Below are 17368 nucleotides of genomic sequence, written 5' to 3'. Positions count from 1 at the left end.
TCCGCCACAAAATTTTGAATATCTGATTTAAGGCCATCCCAAAAAAATTCCTTCTTAACCCTGTGGTAAGTTTTTAAAAATCCTGAGTGCCCTCCTAAGGGAGAAGTGTGCAATTCCATAAGAATCTTTTGTTTTAGCTGGGAATTCTTACAGAGGTATAAGAAATCTTTGTACCATAACGAATCATTTTTCCAGCTAAATGTATCAGAAGTACTGGAATCTTGTTGTAGCTTTCGAATAAGTGCCCACACTTCTTCGTCATTCTTCCATTCCTCCTTTGCTTCGTTTATCCAATCTGGTTGGATAATAGAAATGGCACACAACACTGCTTCCATATCCTCATCCTTTCTTGAGAGTGCATCTGCCACCACATTTTGCTTCCCTTTTTTGTAGATGATTTCAAAGTCATAACCCAACATCTTTGTGACCCACATTTGTTGCTCTTCAGAGGATAATCTTTGTTCTAAAAAGTATTTAAGGCTATCATGATCCGTTTTTACCTTGAAGTGTCTTCCCATTAGGTAGGGTCGCCATTTCTTAAGTGCATGGAGTATTGCCAACATTTCCTTCTCATAAATAGCTTTGCTTAAAATTTTTCCCTTGATTGGACGACTTTCAAAAGCAATGGGTCTTTCATCTTACATTAGAACAACACTAATTCCATTTCCTAAAGCATCACATTCCACAATAAAGGTTTTTGTGAAGTCCGGTGTAGCTAAGACTAGTGCTTGGGACATTGCCTCTTTAAGATGTTTAAAGGCCTTTGTTGCTTCTGGAGTCCATGAAAATGAATCTTTCTTCAATAATGTTGTTAGAGGTGCTGCTATTCTCCCATAATTCTTAACGAACTTGCGATAATACCCTGTCAACCCAAGAAATCCTCGTAGATGCTTTATGGATGTGGGGATTTTCCATTCCTTAATGGCTTTAATTTTGCTAGGGTCTACCTTAACTCCTTCATGAGATACAATATGACCCAAATATTCCACCGCCTGGACTCCAAAGAAACATTTGGATCTTTTTGCATATAATTGTTTCTCCTCCAATAGTTGTGGCACCTTGTCAACATGTTCAACATGATCCTTCCAAGACTTGTTGTAGATTAGTATATCATCAAAAAATACCAACACAAATTTTCTAAGGAACGGTTTGAAAATTGAATTCATCAAACCTTGAAATGTTGAAGGTGCATTGGTAAGGCCAAAAGGCATGACCAAAAATTCATAATGACCCTCATTAGTTCTAAATGCCGCTTTCGGAATGTCTTCAATCCTCATTCTGATTTGATGATACCCCGAACGAAGATCCAACTTGGTGAAGTAAATTGATCCATGCAATTCATCCAGTAATTCATCAATGTCAGGAATGGGGAACTTATCTTTGATAGTGAGCTTGTTGAGCTCCCTATAATCTAGACACATGCACCATGATGCATCCTTCTTGTTGTTGTTGGGAAAAGTATCTATTCAGAACGCCCCTATCCCACTCTAAGGTGTGACAGTGCCTTAGCAACAAACAAGGAAAACTACTTGAGTATTCTTCTTTATGAAATGTAAATGAAGAGGAAGGATAAACTAACCTGTGTCTTGCGCTAGTTTGTTGATCCAATCGCTCCTCTCTTCAATAGCTCCCAGCTCCCTGCTCTCTTACCGGCCCAGCTTCACCAAATTCCTGCAAGATCACAGAAGAGAGAAACTACATGAAGATATATATTTAAATTCATAAAAAACTTAGGATCAAATTAAGCTAAACATGCAAATATAACAAAACATCATTGATACACGGCATGCAGGAGAAACTCGAATAGTTTTATTGATATGATAAGAAAGTCCAAGAGGAGATACAACCAAGTGAGTCCCAATCTAGCATCTACCTCACAGCAAAGGAATCCCTTCCTCACCTCCAACAAAGCATAAATCACCCAATGTACTAATCTCAATCTCAAACCAACAACAATTCTCTGCAAAGTACAAAATTCCAGCCTCTGGATCTCTGGGATGAGGGATCCATATATAGATGTAAGCAGAGAGGATGAGTTAGCTTTTGTTTTGACTTGTGGCTTCTCTCTATCAGTTCTTGCTTCCACTTGGAGATTGAGAGCCTCTTACTCATCACTGGTTGAATTCAGTGAGGCAAGTGTCATTGGAGAAGATTCTGGAAGCTTCCATTGTCTCTCCACCTCGTTGAATGACTCTGCCACTTGTCATTTCCTGCTCAACGCACCTGGGTAGTGCATTCAAGTGCGTTGCAACGCACCTAGATAGTGTATTTGGGTGCTTTGCAACGCAGGCAGCTAGTGGAGCTTCTGAATTGATCCTGATTTGACTAGTTTTGAGCAGTTTCTGGTGGAGAACTTCTGGGAGAAGCTGTCATTGGTTGACCTTGTTTCTTTAGGAGCTGGAACAACATCTTTAGGGACTTAGGATCCCTTTGATTATGGAAATTTCATGCTTAGAGCTGTAAGGCACAAAAATGTCTATAACAGTTGCCCCCTAAAGTATGAGGCCATTTATCGGGTGAAATGCTTTATTAGGAGGATCCGAAGTTCTTTCAATGCTGGGAGGAGACCTGTAATAAGATACAATACAATACATTATTTTCATACTGTTTTCATGATCTAGCTGAGGTGGGCATTCCCATGCTCAACTTTATAAATTCATTTTTATGTACATAGGATAGACAATCGTCTGATGGTAGATTGATGATTCTGATGAAATCATCATCCTTTTGGTAGAATGATTATCTGTTCTGCAATGCTGTACATGTCAATGTCTTTATTTTTCCTGAGTATATATCGTAACCCGGATGTATGAAACTAGATCTGGGGTCTTCAATCTCATCCGATCTTCACTCTAAGTACAAGTCGATCCATGTGAGAAATGTTTTGAAGTCGAACATGGAAAGACATCGCTTGATTACCAGTCAATGATGTAAATTGTTAACAAGCACGAGAGGAATCACCGATAATGATAATGACCCTCAAGGTACTGCAGTACAATTCACGTGGTGTGAATAAAGTACTTGGTGTCGAACACCACGCAAAATCTTTCGGTCGAAGGTCATTGATGTATACCTGTCGCCGGAAGTGAGAAACTTGCCATTGAGGCATGCAAGCTTCAAAGTACTGAAGGGGGTGTTCCTAGATCAACTTCTTGGATAATGAGCTGATGTCGACAAGAAGCGATCCGTCAAAGGAGGGCCTTGATGTATCCCACATCAATGACACGGAACGGAGCAAATGATTTTGATGGAGGCGAAAACGATCTGATGATATATGGTTCAGGGTGGCGGTCATGAAAGAATGAAGTATAATGTATGGTAGTGGATAGGACACGGGTGACTTCTCTAGATGACTTCCCTTGAACATATCGGCGACACTTATATGATGGATTGGTAGCATTTACCCCAAAGGTGGATGGTATGGTGAGACCATGGTGATGTGACCGGTGAATGAAACAACCCAACCTGACTCAGGCACGAAGTGGAAGTGTCATGTTCAAGAGCGACTTGCTACCAATAAAGGTTCTTTGAGTTTCTTCCCAATTTTTCCCCAGTCATTGCTGACCAGTACCTCTTTATTTTTGTCAAGATTGAGGAGGATAACATATGCTTGTTTTATAATTTGCCCTTCAGGCAAACCCATCGCTATGTTTTAACGAGCCTAGCGATAGTGAAACTCGTTCTCGTCTAAAGACAAGTTTGTCGCTATTAATCTTTTTAACGAGTCTAACGACAAAGATAACTCGGTCCTTTTCATTTTTAGAGAGTCTGAAAAGGTACGTAAAGTTAACTCCGGAATTCCTTTTTCGTCATCTAATCCCTTAAGTCCGAAAAAGTATAAAACAATACAGAAGGGATGAATTTTCGATAGTTTTAACGAGCCGAACAAAAAAAGCACTCGATCGTTTTGTGCAATAATCCCTCAGGTCGAAAAAGATTAAAATCTAGAGGAGGGATAGCACTTCCTGTTGCTTTAACGAGCTGGAAGGCCAAAACTCGGCAATCTTTTCATATTTTACGAGTCAGATGAAAAGAGCTTAATTAAGACTCGTCTTTTGAGGAACGAGTGATAAAATGGGTAGCAGCTGATTCCAGGTAAGGGTTGGAATTTTTCAATCACGGCAGTGTCACAAGGATGGCTAGTGAAATCACTCTTCACAGCTATTCCTCAAAATGGGTAAACAATCAAATGGAGGTGAATGATCGGCCAATGGAAAAGTGGAGGTGACGGTGCAAACACGACCAAGGCTTTAATGGCTGATACTGTTACATTCACGGTAGTTATTTACCGGAGGATAGTTCATTTTTTAACGAGCTTAAATGCGGGTTGAAACACTTGCTCGATATTATGTTTATTTTTTAACGAGCATGAACTATGTGCTAAAACTGCCCGATAATCTAGTCATATGATAAGAACGTCTCATATAAAACGGCAACATTTAGATTTTTGCCCCACATCCTTTCTTTATGCAAGTTAGGAAACAACTAATCCTACGAGTTTAAAGGGTTAGCCTACAGGTTTAAAGAGAGGACCTAACAATTTAAAAAATAAATAGCCGCCCCTTGCTTGCACTCCAAAAGGTTTGCATGCCCCCAGGTATAAAACAGAGTTTCGAGGTCTCCCTCTATTCAAGCTGACAAAACATTCATTTTATCAGGAAGGGTCACCCTTTATTCGAGCTGACAAAACATTTGTTTTATCAAGAAGGGTACTACCTCTTACAGGCTACCCAAAGATTTTTCTATTTACAGTGTAAACAAAACACTTCTTCGGCGATGTCTACCGAGATAAACAAAGGTGAGCGACGATGCCCGCCAACTCACATAACTTTGACAAAAGAATCTTATTCTAGAATAACCCCTATCTCAATCACGGACGGGGTACAGACTAGTCATATTCTCCCGTGGAAACCTACCCTATACCCGAAGTTTTCCTGCCGAAGCAGACCACGACGCATGCCCCCTGGGTTCCAGTCATATCCCTCCGAATTACTCGCGCTCATCGAGAGGACGGACCGTGGGTTGAGACATTTCTTGCGTGAAGAGACTATTTAGGGATGGTATATGACTATTTGCGATGCGTGATCTGGGAAATGAAAGCTGGTCCACGAGCTTGACCACTCTTCCTTTGTGCGGAAAACACATTACTCTAAAGAGTGAGGAGACGATGGCTCCCATGCAATAAATATAGTCTCGTCCAAGGAGTAGGTTATAATCCAAGGGTCCTTGAATGACCATCACGTTCATTTGAATGGTCTTCCCTTTCAATGTTATGGGCACATTGGGGAGGATCCCTAAAGGTCGACTGGTTCCTTTATCAAAGCCTGTCAGATTTATCATCTCAGGCAAAAGCGATGGCGAACCAAGTGCTTTCAAGCAGTAGAGGAAAGGATACTCACAGAAGCCCCCTCATCTATGATGGTACCAGCCATGACCATTCTATATATTTGGATGATAATTCTGAATGGTATGCTTGCTGGTAAACGGGGTCTGCCTAGTTGATTCCAGTCGAAGGAGACAACTAGGTTTCTTGGAGGTGGGACCGAGTAGACGGCCGGGTATGGCTCTGAAGAACTTCCTTCCTGCGATAAAGGAATGGGTAGGTTGCCCCCGTGTTCGTCGGAGTCTGTGTTGATGAAGAGAATTTGGACGGTGTCATCCTTATTCTCCTCAGTGATTGTATCATTCGAAGATAAAACCTCTGAAGGCAAGACCGGGTCAACCGCCGCTTCGACCTTTTGACTTTCGACAGGTATGGATTCAACTGGTTCATCTTCAATGACTGGCGCTTCAGCTGACCACTTGAGCGGGCCAGCTGGATTTTCAACTAACGAAGGACTTGGCAAGAGTTTTTCATATCTAGGTGGAAGTCGTAATGGTGAAACCGGACGATCATCCAAAACGCTTTTAGCTTCGTCTAAGAAGGGACAACGGTGGATGGCGTGATTGCCTTCGCACAGTTTACAAGGAGATCTATCTCTCCCTTTTTGTCCTGGGACTTCACTTTCGCTAGTTGACGGTGTGCTTTCAACATGGTTATCAGAGGTTGACGCCACCAGATTGTGCAAACGGGGAGACCAGTCCCTTAGTATCCAAGGGATGCAGGGACAATCTCTGTGAAAGTGGTCTCCCTTGCAAATGACACATGGCGATTTAGGCCTGGTCAGTGCAGTGTGTGGATTTTCGTTAGACGACACTCGTTTGCCCCCAGGCGCTTTTGGCTCCTTCTTCTTCTTCTCTTTCTTCTTCTTTTCCTTCTTCTCCTTAGGAACTTGACTTTTTGCTTTGCCAGCCCCATCAAGTGAAGAGGAAGGAGGAGAGGAAGAATTAGAGTAAGTGGAAGGTTAGTGGGTAACTCTGGACTGGTCTAATTGCTGATTTGACTGTTCAGGAATAGTGGTGTTCTGAACGACATTGGTTGAGAAGAGCCAGACTGGCAAGCCAATTGTCAGTCCTGGAAGCGACAATGTGGCCATATGGGGCACACCAACATCTCCCCAAGAGGAAAAGGGACTAGGATTTCCACCAAGGGGAATTCCTTGGTTGGTAGGCTCCATTTTCTCAACCTAAAGATCAACGCGGGAAAAAGGGTATGAATATTCCGTTTAAAATAAATTTTAACGACGCTTGGACACAACTTGCTTTTTCAATTTTAAAGAGTCAAGAAAAAGCAAAAGATGACTCTAGTCTCCTTCGATTTTTAATGAGCCTGAAGTGACAAGTGCTCAGATGGACCTTTTCTGTTAAGAAGTCTGAAAAGGAACGAAAGGGACTACTATGGAGTTCTAGGTAGAGGGTGTGCCAAACCAATCGCAAAACCACAGAATACTTTTTAAGGTACGGGCGGTCAATCTTCCCGAATGCTGTGTTCAGTGCATTACGATCAGTAGGGCAGCCGACACGGCTTCCTATGGATAAAGGTTTTATGCCTATAGGGGTCTCCCAATATATACTCGACGGTATGTGGGAGCACAATCCATACTGGCACTTATCGTCTCACAGTGGAGGAATCACCCAACCAACAGTGAGGACAACAGTTACTAGGCTTTACGACGTCGGAACACGTCTCTAGCCTAGACCACTATGTTGTGCGTTAAGTTACAAAGCGTTGTTAAGTTCATTCAATTTATTTTAGGTTGATCTTTCTTAGAATTTTTCCCTTTTGGATCACCACGAGATGTAGATACAATTCCTAAATGCAGTCTAAAGATGATAAGCAAGCTTTTATCTCTTTTCAACAATGAAAATCCTAGCTACAAGGGGAAAAGAAGTACACAATATTTTCTCAAAGAGCATAGAGCACACTGTAAATGCAGTTTTCCTAAATCAAACCATACAAAATGTCAAAATGCAAATGCACTTGTGCATGTATTTCTTTTCACTTTCTTAATATTGATGCCTAAAAAGAAAGTTGTTGTACAAATTTGAATTCGATTTCAAGTGAAAACACAAACAAGTTTCTTTTTGAAATCAAAAAGACGATTACGACACTTTATGATTTTGAAGTAAACACTTGTTTCGACACTAGAAATTCGCAAATTCAAACCAAAAGACAAAAGTAAAAGCACAATCAACTGTCAACAGCAAACACACTTACTCCTAAGATCAAAACAACACTTACGATAGGTCTAGATCTAAGGGCGAGAGTATGACTAGTTTACTTTTGTAATGGGAAACTGCAAATGATGTAACAAATACACAAAAAAAAATACAGTTTCTTTTATACAACTGAGGTGGAATTAAGGCAAAGAAAAGGGGTTTTCAGATAGGTACACACACTGATAACAGGCTGCAAAAATCAGAGATAAAACTGAACAAAATGAAGCAAAGAACCACAGCTGCACAGGGCACAGGCTGATCAACGCACCTGTTGCACAGAGAAACTGAATTGTAGCGCAGGTATCCCTCTCGGGACCTGCGTTGAAATGCATAACCTCTTCACAGAGCCTGCCCTGAAGCAGAAACGAGAATTTTCTCTGGGTTCTGGGTCACGGTTTGCAGTTTAAGCTATGGTTTTTGGCCGGATAAAAGCTATCAGTAAGGTACAATTAGAGGGATGATTTAAAGGAGGACTAAGAGCTATCACAAAGGGCAGTTAGAGCATTTTTTGATCAGCTATTCAGATCATAAATAGACCTAGTGAATGGACTAGAGTAGCAGATCTCTACTTTGCATTTGTAAATGGCAAATGCAGTTCGATTCGCCACTCCTAAGTTTATGAGAAGAACAACAATAGAAACACAAATAAACTAACTAGATACGATCCCCAGCGGAGTAGCCAATTTGTTGTTGGGAAAAGTATCTATTCAGAATGCCCCTATCCCACTCTAAGGTGTGACAGTGCCTTAGCAACAAACAAGGAAAACTACTTGAGTATTCTTCTTTATGAAATGTAAACGAAGAGGAAGGATAAACTAACCTGTGTCTTGCGCTAGTTTGTTGATCCAATCGCTCCTCTCTTCAATAGCTCCCTGCTCTCTTACCGGCCCAGGTTCACCAAATTCCTGCAAGATCACAGAAGAGAGAAACTACACGAAGATATATATTTACATTCATAAAAAGCTTAGGATCAGATTAAGCTAAACATGCAAATATAACAAAACATCATTGATACACGACATGTAGGAGAAACTCAAATAGTTTTATTGATATGATAAGAAAGTCCAAGAGGAGATACAACCAAGTGAGTCCCGATCCAGCATCTACTTCCCAGCAAAGGAATCCCTTCCTCACCTCCAACAAAGCATAAATCACCCAATGTACTAATCTCAATCTCAAACCAACAACAATTCTCTGCAAAGTACAAAATTCCAGCCTCTAGATCTCTGGGATGAGGGATCCATATATAGATGTAAGTAGAGAGGATGAGTCAGCTTATGTTTTGACTTGTGGCTTCTCTCTGTCAGTTCTTGCTTCCACTTGGAGACTGAGAGCCTCTTACTCATCACTGGTCGAATTCAGTGAGGCAAGTGTCATTGGAGAAGATTTTGGAAGCTTCCATTGTCTCTCCACCTCGTTGAATGACTCTGCCACTTGTCATTTCCTGCTCAATGCACCTGGGTAGTGCATTCAAGTGCGTTGCAACGCACCTAGACAATGTATTTGGGTGCTTTGCAATGCAGGCAGCTAGTGGAGCTTCTGAATTGATCCTGATTTGACTAGTTTTGAGCAGTTTCTGGTGGAGAACTTCTGGGAGAAGCTGTCATTGGTTGAACTTGTTTCTTTAGGAGCCAGAACAACATCTTTAGGGACTTAGGATCCCTTGATTTATGGACATTTCATGCTTAGAGCTGTAAGGCACAAAAATGTCTATAACACTTGTGCACCAATACTACTGGAGCTGAGAAAGAACTTTGACTCGGTTGAATTATACCAGCCTCTAGCATTTCTGCAACCATACATTCAATTTCACTTTTTTGGACATATGGATATCTGTAGGGCCTGATGTTTGGAGGAACACTTCCTGGAATCAGATGAATAGCATGATCATGATCACGCATAGGTGGGAGACCTTTTGGAGTCTCAAATACCTTGGAATGATTGTCCAGGACTTTTTGGAGATCTGGAGAAATAGATGATTCCAATGTGGAAACATCTAGCGAACATAATTGTGCAATTACACCTCTTTGCTCCTTTTTTAGAAGCTTTTTCATGCCATTAGAGCTGATTATCTTTCCTGGTTTCCCTGCAATACCCCTTAATTCAAGTTCCTTTCCTTCCACAGAAAATTTCATGAAAAGTTCTTGAAAATTAAAAGCTATCGTACCCAAGGATTGTAGCCATTGGACTCCTAGTACAACATCAACACCTCCCATTGGAATAGAAAGCATTGGGCTAGTCAATACATATTCTCCCATGGATAGCTTGATATTATGGCACTTTCCATAACAATTTATTGTTCCTCCATTTGCAATCATCACTTGACACTCTGGTGCTAGATATAGGAAGCAATTCAATTCTTTTGCTACCCTACAATGAATAAAATTGTGGGTGCTTCCTGAATCAATGAACACTATTACCTTTTTCTTCTTGATTTGTCCTTCTATCTTGATGGTTTGAGGAGTGGTAATTCCCGCCAATGCACTACAAGATATGGTCGGATTTATTTGTTCTTCATCTAGGCTTTCTACCTGGAATATATCCTCTTCTTTTGACCTTTCTTGCTCCTTTTCTTCTTCCTCTTCACAATCTATGTAGAATAATTTCTTCTCAGCACACTTATGACCTTTTGTGTATTTGCTATCACAATTGTAACAAAGCCCTTTTGCTCTTTTTTCTTCCAATTGTTGTGGTGTCAACCTTGTAGGTTGTGGAAGACTATGGGCAACAACACTTCCATCTTTATAGTTGTGAATGGTATGCTTCCTAGTTTCCATAATTTTGCTTTCCATTTTTCTTGCTAACCTGAATGCCTTCTCTAATGAATCAGGTTCCCAAAGGCGCACATCATGTTGGATATTATCCTTTAAAGACCCTATGAACACATCAATCCTATGCTCCTCTGGAATATCTTTTACCCTTATGTTCAATTTTTGGAACTCCTCAATGTGCTCCATTATTGAACCCTTTTGTTTGAGACTTATCAATTGGCTAAAAAAAGTGTTGCTTTTTGTATCCTCATAATGTGATATCAATTCTTCCGTAAAAATTGCCCAAGTGATAAATTGTTTACGAGAACAAAGCCATTGATACCATACAAACTGATTTGGTTCAAAATATAAAGTTGCCATACGTACCTTTTGTGTGTTTTTCACATTATTGAGATCGAAGAATTGCCCCATCTGTAATATCCATGTGGCGGGATCCTTGCCATCAAACTTCCTCATATCGATTTTTGGAATATGGTGGGTCTTCGATCCAACATTAGAGTCTATGGAATCATGATTAACATTTCTTTTGTTCACATCATGAGTTTCCTTTACAACCTTTTCACCATTAGTAAGTATTTCTTGTAGAAAATTTGTCAAATCTGTCTTCAAATCTGTCCTCAAATCTATCTTCAGATCATCCATCTTAGCTTCCATGCCCTTTATATTAGGTTCCACGCCATTTATCTTAGATTCCACTCCATTTATCTTAGCATCTGTTAGCTTTTGTGAGCGTGGCATTTGTTGCACTTGTTCTTGTAATTTTGATATATCATGTAGCATTTCTTCCTCTTCTTCATGAGTCATGCTAGAGATTTCAGGTTCCTTACTAGGTGTTTGCATTTTCTTTCCTCGGGGAATTAGTTACCTATAATAATGCTTTACTATGCCCTTTGAATTCCTTCAAACTAAGCTTATGCAAAAATTAAAAAAAAAACTGCACACCTTTTTTTACTTTGTAGAAGCCTGATATTGAATCTGATGTATCTCTGTAATTTCGAATCATCCAGTTCTGAAATTGTGACATGTAGTAGCCTTGTATGTCCTCTTTCCAATGCCACTAGTTTGATCCAAATTGGATTCTCCAAGAAAGCGTTATGCACAATCTCCTGCAGTGACCGGATTATAGACTATTTCAGTAGAGCGAAATTGTATGAAGTGCCACGTCTCACTACTTCAACCTTTGACTCTGAAAAATACATAAAAGAAAACTGAAGTCTGTCCTCTTTCTGTACCTTCTTACAAAATTTTAATCTGATGCGCAGAAAGAAAGTTATAACGATTTTCCCCAGGTCACCTGTTTTGAGTGTAATTCAGGAGTCTGCAAAAAGACCAACTTCCTCAGATCATATCTCCGAAAATATCGCGTGAAAAGATATGAAATTCGGACCCAAGGTTCAGAGTGATTTCTTCTCAAATGGGTTTTTTTTGCAACTTCTGAAACATCACAGAAAAAAACGTTATAGCGAAAATGCCACAATGACCTGTTTGGAGCAGCAAAACCCTAGAATCCAAAGCTCTGATACCAAATGTTACGAAATCAACTCAAGAAAAGATAGAAAAGAAAGATCAACGCCTTAGAATTTAGCCTCTTCGAGGGGGCAACCTCCTTTACATTACATAAATGAACAATTCTTGGATGATACCAATGACAAAACCTCCTTTCTATATATAGGAGTCTAAGGAGTCACAATATAATCCAGTCGACCTAACAATAATAATATAAAGCCACAAAAATAACAATAGAGGGATTCTATGGGGCACAGAAATAACAATATGGGGGTAATAGGGGCACAACAATATAAATAACGGGTATAACTACAATAGCAATGGGGTAATCACTAGTATTATAGGGACCCAACAGATCATCACACATAGGAAGCACGCATGAACACCATGATATGAGGTGGAAACTCAATGCGGGACAAAAACCACCTACTGCTATTTTATTTAAGATAAGAAAAACATGTTTACAATCTTGTACTAGCACAGACTCATACCAGTACACAAGCACCCACCTGTAGAAGGCTACAACCTTCTAGCGTTCTCCAGCTTCTACCAGAAGGGAGCTACAGCCCCCTAGCTCTTGTACTAGCCAATATATATTTACTAGTACATAGGTGCCGGCCTACATAAGGCTACAACCTTCTCTTTTCTTCGAGGGACCACGTTCCATAAATTTTCAGACTAGATCAATCAATGCAAAACAATCACCATTGCAATACAACCATCAACTATATCTGCACCATCAATCTCTGAATCATCCAACAACTGAATCACTGAAACCTTATCATCAATACACAGTCACCAGAACACAAAGCAGAACCCAAAAATCTGTAACAGCCACTAGAACCAACAACAACTTCAAATATCAAATCTCATAATCTATACGCTACTTGGTTGTGTTGAACCAACATGTATATGCTATTTCACCAAAGGGAACCCGTGTACAGATCCAAAAATAATTACTTATACCTTCGCTGCAATTTTCAACTTTAGATATACCGAGAACATAAGATATAAAGGATAAGACATGCGTCAGTATTCAGATCTATTCATGATCATACCATATAATGATAATGCATTTTAGTCTTCATGATTCCAGTTCATCAACCTTCATTCTCCACATAGGTGAATCCTTATCAAAGCATCACATACCCATAACCTGCATAATATATGTCATCCTTATCAGATATTCATCACTTGCACACGTGCACTTTCACCTAATGATATTCTTCTCCTTATATAGGTTTAGTCCTCTCTCAATACCATGGTCCAAAAACATGTAAGACCAATACCTTGGACCCAATACCTAGGGTCAATACCATGAACCAATAGCAAAATACGATGGACCAAATACCGCAGACCAAATTCCAACATGTATGCACCTTTTCTTTTGTGAAAGTGTGTGTATACAATGTATGCGCCTTTTGGTTTGTGAACCTTACACGCAGCTTGGTCAATGGGGAACCTGCGTATACCTCTCTTTCTTTATTCTGTGAGCCTGAACTGTGAGCTGTCATCTATGTGAGTTGCCATCAAGGACAACACCTGTGTCATAGTGCTAGACCTTTATCATAATGCCAACAATCTCCCCCTTTGGACTTGATGGCAACAACCACACCATGTCACTCTCCGCCTTTGACATCAAGGGAAAAGGGTGGACCAAGATATTCTCTCCCTTGATATACATTTTGTTGTCCATACTCCCCCTGAGTACATACTAAAATCTTTGAATGAGCTCCCCCTTTATACATGCTAAGGTGTATCAATCCATTCACGCTCCCCTAAGCCCATGCCGAGTCTGCAAAAATATTTTTGAAAGAATAACATGACTCTACAACTCAAATAAGTGAGTATGACCTTCCTATCATCAATGGCTTATACATACATCAATCTCCCAACCAAGTGGGGATACACCATTTTGACTCATCCACCCAACCAAGTGGGGATATACCAAATGTTTATACATGACTGAAATAGACATTATTACATCATCCTTCCCATGCAAAGTGGGGTTATAAATTAAGTCTTTTCATGACCTTTACATCAAATGATATACATGACTTTTATAACAATGACAAGAAATCTAACCAAGATTATGATAGTCATCAGCAACTATCGTACACCATATATGATCTGCACCATAAGAATTTGTCACCAACATCCAAACCTGTAACCTACAATATCATTCTCTTGGCCAACCAAAAATAAGTAGCAAGATGTATCATAAGTATCTTCACTAAAGAATTCTAACCATAATGCCAACAATGCATGATTTGAAGCATATGCTCCCCCTGAACCTGTGCCAACCAACATATACCATGACTAAACCATATCAAACTTCTTTTCATGAATCTGTTCTGCTGATTTTTCTTCAGAGCTCCATATATGCGACTCTGCAGCCTCTAACTCACGTGTATACGTGACTTTGCTTCATAATATCTGCGTATGCAAATTGGAATACTAAAGGCTTACACTTTCAACTTCCCCTGAGTCTGTTATGTCTGCAAACTGAGTTATGCCACATCTTTCTAACACTAATTCTGTCTTCTTCAATACCTGAGATTGAGATGATGTATGCTCCTTTTGCTTTGGTGTCCAAATTTTTCTCCTGCATTCCTTTACTTTATGTCCAAACTTGTTACATGCATAACATCTTACATGTTTCATATTCCTTTTATTGCAATCAATAGCTTTGTGACCAAACATATTGCAAGCAAAATAGTATCCATTAAAGTACCTGGAACGTGATGATATTTCTGTGTAATGGTCTTGAACCATTCTACTTCTACATTTGGCTACAACGTGTCCAAGATTATGACATTCATAACATTCAACATTACTCATCGGAGGAAATAAACATCTATCACTTCCACAGTTAGGAGAAAAATATTTTCTTTGAAGAACTTCTTTCCTTGGTTGTTGCTGGGGTTGACCACTTATCTCCTTGTTGAGCATTTCATATTTTGCATTAGAGTTCCTTGCCTCACCTTGTGAGCTAGATTCACCTTGAACAGTTTCATAAAAACCAAGACCAGTTTTGATAATAGGGATCTTTGAATACTAAGAATATCATCCAAAATCTTAGTACTGTCTTGAAATCGTAACAGTTTCTCCTTTTCTTCTAATTTACCTTTTAAGATATTTACCTCAACCTAATGTTGTTCTTTCTTTTCCAGATATTGCTTCTTTATGTTTCCTTCATCCTTTCTTCCTTCTTCCATTTGTTGCCTTAATTCAAGCACTTCATGTTCTTGTTATTCAAGAGTTTCTTCATTCTACTTCTTTGATTCTTCAAGATCTTATTTTGGAGAGAGGATCTTAGCTTTAAGTCTCTGGATTATTATGCTCTGATCTTTCACTACATCCTATTATAGCTTCTCCCTTACTCTGGTTAGTGTCTCCAACTGAACATTTAATCTGGTAACTTCTTCTTTTTCTACGTCATTATTTTCATATGCCATGAGAAGTTTAATTTCTTGATTATCTTCATCACTATTGGATGAGTCATTACTATTATCATGAGTATAATAACTTCTATTACCTTCTTCAGACATCTTTCCTTTGTTATGAGGGCATCTAGCAGCGTAATGACCAACTCTTCCACAAGAAAAACATTTGAAAGGTAGCTTACCTTTGAACCTTCCAGATCCCTGTTGAAGATTCTTGACAAAATTTACCTCATATTCTTCTTCTGAAATGTATCCTGATTCATTGAGGTTTTCTTTTCCCTTTGTTGATACTTTAAATGCGGCTTCTCTCCTTTCTGATGGTCCTCCTTTTCTCATTTCAAAAGCAGTTAAGATTCCGTGAAGCTGCGTCATAGTGATATTCTATAGATCCTGTTTTTCTTCTATGGTAGACACTTTGGGTTCAAATTTAGCAGACAAGGATCTCAAAACTTTCTCAACTAAGACAACTTAATTTCTTCACCTAGATTCTTCATACAATTGACAATCTCATCTATACATAGGAAGTAATTAGCTATGCTTTCATCACTATGCATCTTAAGAGTTTCATATTGAATTATGAGAGATTGCAGTTTTGCATGTTTTACCTGATCGTCTCCTTCATAGCTTAGAATGATCTTGTCCCATATTTCTTTGGCAGTATTGAACTGCATAAGTTAGACAAATTCTGATTTTGAAAAACTTGCCAATAAGATAGTAACAACCTTGGCATTGATTTCATATTGCTTTCCACTTGCCGTATCTGTAGGAATTGCTAATGGAAATGTATATCCTCCTTCCACAATTTCCCAAATATCCGTTCCAAGTGATTGTAGATAGGTTGTGGTTCTTATCATCTACTAAACGAAATTTCTCCCTTCGAAAAGATTGGTGGTCTGATGGATCCCTCTCTTTCTTGATTACTCATCCTGACGGATCTTCCTTCAAGTGATCAAGCTTCTTCTGAAGGACCTGCTCTAATTCCAATTGTTGGAAATAATACTGAGATGTGGGGGGGGGGGGGGGGATCAGTATTAGCAAATCAATAATCTTTTCACTTCCATTATCAAATTCATATACGCTACTTCAATTAAGGCAACCTCCGTCTATACGCAATTGTGTTTAATGCAACTAGTATATATCTAGAAAACTTATGATTCAGTTAATTCATCATATGTTGATCTTTAATGAGTGCATCAGAACATTATTTACCATATAAATAGTAAATAGGTGCAGTAAAACAAAATATATCATCACACATAAGAAGCATGCATTAACACCATGATATAAAGTGGAAACCTAATGCAGCACAGAAACCACCTGCTCCTGTTTTCTTTAAGATAATAAAAATCTGTTTACAATCTTGTACTGGCATAGACTCATACCAGTACGCAGGAACCCACCTGCAGAAGGCTACAACCTTCTCTCATTCTCTAACTTCTACTAGAAGGGAGCTACAACCCCCTAGCTCTTGTACTAGCCAATATATATTTACTAGTATGTAGGCATCAGCCTACAGAAGGCTACGACCTTCTCTTTTCTTCAAGGGACCACGTTTCATAAATTTTCAAACTGGATCCATCAATGCAAAACAATCACCACTGCAATACAACCATCAACTATATCTGCACCATCAATCTCTAAATCACCCAACAACTGAATCACTGAAACCGTGTCATCAAAACACAGTCACCAGAACACAAAGAAGAACCCAGAACTCTGCAACAACCACTAGAACCAACAACAACTTCAAATATCAAATCTCATAATGTATACGATACCTGGCTGTGTTGAACCAACGTGTATATGCTTTTTCACCAAAAGGAACCCGCGTACAGATTTGAAAATAATTACTTATACCTTTGCTACAATTTCCAACTTTAAATATACCCAGAAAATAAGATATAAAGGATAAGACATGTGTCAATATTCAGATCTATTCATGATCATACCATATAATGATAATGCATTTTAGTCTTCATGATCCCAATTCATCAACCTTCATTCACCACATAGGTTCATCCTTAACAAAGCATCACATACCCATAA

Source organism: Pinus tabuliformis, chromosome 9, assembly GCF_031772625.1.
Source record: "Pinus tabuliformis cultivar Carrire ecotype Pingquan chromosome 9, CPIR1, whole genome shotgun sequence".
In the NCBI taxonomy this organism is placed as follows: Eukaryota; Viridiplantae; Streptophyta; class Pinopsida; order Pinales; family Pinaceae; genus Pinus; species Pinus tabuliformis.
Note: the sequence above shows the minus strand (reverse complement) of the source record.